Source organism: Uranotaenia lowii, chromosome 1 (genome assembly GCF_029784155.1).
Source record: "Uranotaenia lowii strain MFRU-FL chromosome 1, ASM2978415v1, whole genome shotgun sequence".
NCBI classification, from domain to species: domain Eukaryota; kingdom Metazoa; phylum Arthropoda; class Insecta; order Diptera; family Culicidae; genus Uranotaenia; species Uranotaenia lowii.
The window spans coordinates 124,836,821-124,843,678 of record NC_073691.1 but is presented as its reverse complement, the minus strand read 5'-3'; positions in this window follow the sequence as shown (position 1 = coordinate 124,843,678).

Below are 6,858 nucleotides of genomic sequence, written 5' to 3'. Positions count from 1 at the left end.
TCTGGCGTGTTGGAAGGGTTCTTGTCCTTGGGAACCACCTGCACGTTGTTGGTGGCGTATCACTCCATGGCCTTTTTACCGTAATGGCAAGATGCCAAATCCGGCCAAAACAGTACGGAACAACCGTGTTTCTTCAGGAAAGGCAGCAGACGTTTATTCAAACACTCTTTTACGTAAATTTCTTGGTTGACAGTCCCGGAAGCTATGAAAATGCTGCTTTTCAAGCCACAGGTACAGATGGCTTGTCAAACCAGATATTTCTTCGCGAACTTTGGCAGTTTCATGTGCTTGAAAATATCTGCTACCTTTCCCCTTCCCTTTGCCGTATGAAACTCTTGTCCCGGAAGCTGCGTGTAGTCGGCTTTGACGTAGGTTTCGTCGTCCATTACCACGCAGTCAAACTTCGTCAGCATCGTCGTGTACAGCCTCCGGGATCGCGCTTTGGCCGTCGTATATTGTTTATCATCGCGATTTGGAGTCACTACCTTCTTGTAAGTCGATAGTCCGGCTAGGTTTTTGGCTCGATGTACGGTTGTAGACGATACACCCAGCTTATTTGCGGCATCTCGGAGAGAGAGGTTAGGGTTTCACTTGAAACTACCGGCAACTCTCTTTGTCATCTCAGCGGCTTCCGGTTTTCGATTCCCCCACCCCCCCCCCCTCCCCCAAAATTTGAGTTTTGTGAAGTTATGAGGCAATATGTGTTGAAAAATGACTATTTTAGAGCTTCAATAACTCCAAATGGAGCAAGTCGAAAATCGAGAAAAACAATTCTTATCAAAAATTAGCCAAACTTGGTCAAAAAGCTTTCTGAGGCCTACAAAAATCTTCAATTTTTGAGAATGATCCGCCCACCCCTCGTTCTAGGACCCTCCCTTCTTTTTTCAAGATTTTGAAAAATTAATAATATTCAAAATACAATATCTTCGGACTGAAAAATCATACCAAAATGACAAAATATGCGTTGTGTATATTTTATTAAAATCTATCGATTGATGTTTTTCAAGTGAAGAAGTTGCCTCTTTTTTTAAATGGTCGGAACAAATTTGAAATCCTTTTTTTGTCACTTGGAGTTTAAACATCGGGGGGATAATAAAAATTAATTCAATTTTCAATACATTGGAAAAAAAATGGACAAAGCTGGCATGCAACAAACTTGTATACAATTTACATTGCAAACAATCTAAAAATCGTGAAAATTTAGATCGATCCTTTGCAAAAATTTCGTAAACAACAGGTGATATAACTCCCATCTTTTACAGTTTTGTTTCGCTCTTTCAACTGTTTGAACTTTCGAAGAATGGATCAAATATTTGTTTAAAATGCCTTAAACTTTATTTATTCCCCACTTTGGGATTTAGTGAGGAGTGACAAAAAAGAATTTGATATTTTTCCGGAATAATAAAACCTCATAAATACTCATTACTTCAGATAATCCTCATTAAATTTACGTAAAATATTGATTTTTTAATGTAAATAAACCATCCTGAATTTTGTACACTTTACAATCAATAACTAAGCTCGTAAAATACTATTTCGGGTCTTGGTACAATCAGTGATGAGAAGTTTTATTAGATTTTTCATATGAAATAATAATCACTCTATTTGTCAAATTACAACTCTTTTCTCTCCATTTGTATCACTTTGATGTCTTCTACAAAATTGTAGCGAGGGAAATTTCCTATTAACGCTAAACGTTAGACGAGCGTTTTCACAGTGGTTAGTTTGATTTTGTCTTTGAAAAAACCATTAAAAAGGTTAAAAATCTTCAAAAAAAATAAATTGTTCTAGACCCTCCAATGCATTAGGGCTAGGTGGGGTAATTATGAACAAAATTTCTTCATTTGGCACACTTACAGCCACCATATGTTAATTTCTTATCACAAACTTTGAAAAGCTACCATTAATGAATGTTTCCGTGCTCTTTATCATTCTGTAGAACAACTTTTGTTTTTTGGTCGCAACCTCTGTCCTTGGGAAGTCTGTTCATAATTACCCCGTCTGTTCATATTTACCCCACTCTCTAGGGGGTAAATATGAACACGGATTACGAACTTGGTATAAATTTTTTGAAAAGTAACAGTAGTTTTACGTTACATTTATCCATAGTAAGCAGTGTATGGTGATTTTTTACTTAAAAAAATTATGTTCATAATTACCCCAAACTCTGTTCATAATTACCCCGGACTATGTTCATATTTACCCCGAGACTTGTCCAACATGATTTATATGGTGTCAGAAAATCTCAATTAAACACCAAATAGTGAAAATTATTAGCAGTAACAAGAAAATGGGTTGTTTTATAAAAACTCAATCCAATTCATGTATAACACTTGCAAAATAAACAAATAAACAAAATTAAGATGTAAAACTAACAATATAAAAATAGCTATTAAGTGTTCTTTTCAATTGATATTTTTCTATCTTTTGTTTCGAGAGCTTAATTTCTTTGTTGCATCTTTTACGTTTTGGTTGGTTTCTTTTTTACCGTTTCTTTATGTCTTTACAGAACATTTTATTTGATAGGACCTCTCCATACGTGTGAAATTTTAGACGAGTTAGGCTACTCGATAGTTTTTACATCCGTTTAAAATGTCCTGCGCAGCAAACATCAAGCCTTCACCTAAATGTCGTGGGCTAGGCTTTTCACGTACGTGCGAGGTATCATGAAATTGCAATCTATACATATACAGCAAATTTGAAAATATTTCTAAAGGGTTGTTTCACAAAAACACTCATTAAAATCAGATCAGTTAACAGTCATTTTTACCATTCTTGTCAGTTCTATATGATCGATAGTTTTGAAAAGTATTGACACTTTTAATTTTTTTATAACCTGTATGAAATTTCACATAAGTAGCTCTATTCTTAAAAAAAATTAAGTACTACCGAAGTTTTCCTCAACAAACTGAAAGAGAAAATCTTCAACCAAAATATGTTCATTTTGCACCAAATTAAAAAAAATATTCGAACAAATTAACATCGAAAAAAGTATCTATCAGGTAGCAGGAAAGGGGTAAGCTTACATTAACATTGAAAAAAGTATCCAAGTAAAAAAATAGACCTCAAGAAAAAAGATTTTGGATCTTTGATATACGGATTTAACACATAAACAATAATTATTTGCTGTAATTCTAATGTTCTGAAAAGCACAGCACATTGTCCAAACATACAGGAAAATTGATCTTTGCTTTGTGGACTAATTCATCAATTAAATTTATCAAAGTTTTTCATATATTTTACTGTTGACCACAGAGATTTAAGGTTCATAATACAGTGAAAACCCGATTTTGTCACACACCGATTTTGTCTGCCCCTGATTTTGTCTACCCCCGATTTTGTCTCATTTTTTCACCCGATTTTGTCATCATTTTTTATTGAACGCAAAAATACTAAATATCGCCTTTTTTTTAATTTCCGTTAAACATCTTGAGGTTGAAATCATTCTGAAGGGACAAATCTGATGGATGATTACATCGATATTGAAAGTGAAGATGATTGATCAGGGACGTATCAAGATTTTTATACAAAAAAGTCAAGTTTTAAACAGGCTTTTTGTTTATCAAAGTTGTTGAATACAATTATAACTAAATATAATGGTATAAAAGAACATATTCAAGTAATCTTAAAGCTGTGTTTTATTTGTTTGAGCTTTCTTCAAAGCAATCTCTCTGATACGTTGCAAGAAGTTGACATCATCTATAGAGAGATCTGAAGCATTCAACATCAATTATGTTTCTTGAAATTTCACATGAATCATTTGGGGTAGATGCCGCTGATTCTGATTATGGTGCTTCATCCGAAATTTTTAATGGCTCCAATGATTCGAGGGGCTCGTTTAATGCTGACTGATCATCCAGCGTCATGTTTAGAATTTCTTCATCCGTAAAAGCTTCACTTGCATATCTCTCCTCAGGGTCCGGTGGCAAAATAGTTTCATCGCGGTGTTTACATCAATCAAATGGATCAAGGGAACACCATCTTCGTGAACGAGTTTGGTATTTAAAATAATTCCAATTTTCTTCCATGACTACTGCATTACTGTACGCTTTATTTCACTCCAAGCATCGTGAAACATAAATCCCTCAACGTTATGCTCTTCAAGCTTTGGCCGATATCGATTTCGCGAGCCATGTAGCAAAAGTTCTTGACGATATTTTAGTTTACAGTTCTGAATTACATTCTGGTCCATGGGTTGAATCACTGCAGTTACATTTGGAGGCATAAAAAACAGTTATCAAACCATCATCGCTTTTTAGCTCATCATTCATATGATGTGCTGAGCAATTATCCAGTAACAACACAGTTTTAAGAGGAATAGACTTTTCGTCTGAAAATTTGCGTACTGCTGGTACGAAGTCCTAGAGGAACCAGTTTTGGAAAATCATTCGAGTCATCCAGGCATTTTTAGAGGCGAAATATGTGACAGGCACATTAATTTTTTTTTTCTTGATTTTGATTTGATCGGAAGCTTTGAATCTTATCTTCAGTAAATTATAACCAAAAGATATAATTAGGTCATTAGGATTTGAACCATTAAAGATTATTTAATTTTTCTGATAACACCGGCTGAAACAAGGTGTTTAAAGATGCGTAAAACCAATATTGTATGATGTTTTGATGCAAAAAAGACGTATAACTAGTAATATGTCAAAAAGGGAATATCTACTACAAAACCTGTACACTGTTTTATTGGAATAATATACGTTTTTTGTAGTAATTTATTAGATTATGACGGATTAAAATCATTTTTTCAGAATCTCCCGATTTTATCACTCTCCCCGATTTATCACTCTAAAATTCATCATGGGGGAGATAAAATCGGGTTTTCACTGTAATGTTAAATTTCACACAGTTATGAATAAAAGCTCGATTAGCAAACCTTTTGTAAACAAATGGTGAATTTAATTTTTAGTCAAATTAAATATTTCGTGAAGTCTGGTTTATAACCTTTTATGTTTATCAATTACCAAAAAACCTGGTTTTGGAAGCACGTTAAACCTTACTCGGTATTAGAGAACTATTCCTGGGATACAGGTTTTCGGTTTTGGTATTACCGGTAAAACTTTTGACTGCCTTTTTTCTATCAACGAAAAGCAAGTTATTATCACTATTTATTTAAACAAAATAAAGATTTGTTTAAATTTGGTTACGGATTGAGCTTTTTTCAAAATTTCTGTTTTATTCACTTTTTTCCACTTTTTAAATTTTATTTTCAGTTTAAAAAAAATGGGATTCATAAGTTTTTTGCAAAGACTGAAAATAATTGGCATAGCTTTTTTCTTCTTAATCCGAATCTCAATTTTGGAAAAAAAAATCCATTTCTCAAAAATTCAAAACTTAACACATTGCAGACCTAATTTAATTATGAAATTTATTGAATTTGGTCCAGTGAATTTTGGGATATAAATGCCGAGTATTGATGCTTTCCGGCTAAGATTTCTCTACGGTCGTTAATGTGTTAAGATGTTATAGAGGGGGGGGGGGAGTAGTTTTTTAAGAAATTTCTTACAAGAAGAGGAGGGGGAAAGGGGTCTGGAAATGCTTGGGTAATTAGTGAATGCCCCCTTAAGTTGATGAATAAATCATTTGACCATTAAAAAGCATTAGAAATGTCAGGAAATGCATACGAAGATGTGTTCATAATTACCCCATACGACGAAAACTATGGGGTAAATATGAACACTCATCTGTGAATAAGTGCGAATTAATTTTTTCAAAATTTCTTCAAAATCCAGACAGAGCATCATAAACTGAATGTAAAACATGTGATAACAACTTTCCAGCTGGATTTCCTATGATCAGATATTCAAAACATTAAACACTGTCCGAAACGATTTCCGTTTCACGAGGTAATGGTTTTTTAAAACATCTGAAATGATATCATTATGATTTGTAAACAGATCGGAAACACCTTACATCTATCAATCGGATGTTAAACTATCACTTTTGGAACTTTTTGTGTTCATTTATCCCCCACAGCAGCGCGTATGGCACTTGTTCGGAATTACCCCGTGTTCATAATTACCCCACTTGACCCTATTTCAAGTAAGGGCTCAAATGGAAAAGGAAAGTCCCAGCTTTCGAATGGTGCAAAAATTAGCGATGCTAATTTTCGATAAATAAAATGGTCCCATCAGAGACACCGTGTTGATGCTACTTGCTAGTAGTTTTGGAATACAACTTCTAAAATCGAAGATTGCGGTTGAAACATCCAGTTGCCTTCTGTTACAGAATTAGTACGGAGTTGTTTTAGTGACTTACATTGTCAAGCTTCTAAGTAGTAGGAAACAGTCTTGAGTTTTCTGAACATGGCAAAAGCAACGTGTTCAATTGGAAAAGAACTTCATGAGCGATGTTTAAAGTGGATAAATTTTTCAACAACAAAAGACTTTTCACCTCAAGGGAGTGGAATTCGCTCAAATTGCGATCAGAAGTGCATAATCTAAAGTCTCACTGCTAAAACCATGCTAACAAGTTCGGTAAATTGTATCCTGTTTCGCAAAAATGAAAACATGCAGCAACCCTTTTAATTTACATACAAATGTACGGCGGGCTGGATTGCAAAAAAATGAGCGGCGTAATTGAAGGGAGAAAATTGTGTCTTCAGTTTCGATTGAAAATAGAGAATAAAATTACGAAAGCAATTAATTTCGACCCGAATTTTCTGTTGGAACAACCAATCATGGAAGAGAACGAACAAGGTAAAGTGTTATTACCGTAAAACGGGGTAACTTTGACCAAACATAAATTTTCCATATTATCATCAATAACTCAGTCTATAGTTTGAATTTTTGAAAACTGTTTTTTTACGTTTGAAAGCCTATTAATTGAGTATCAAATAGAAAAAAATTGGTT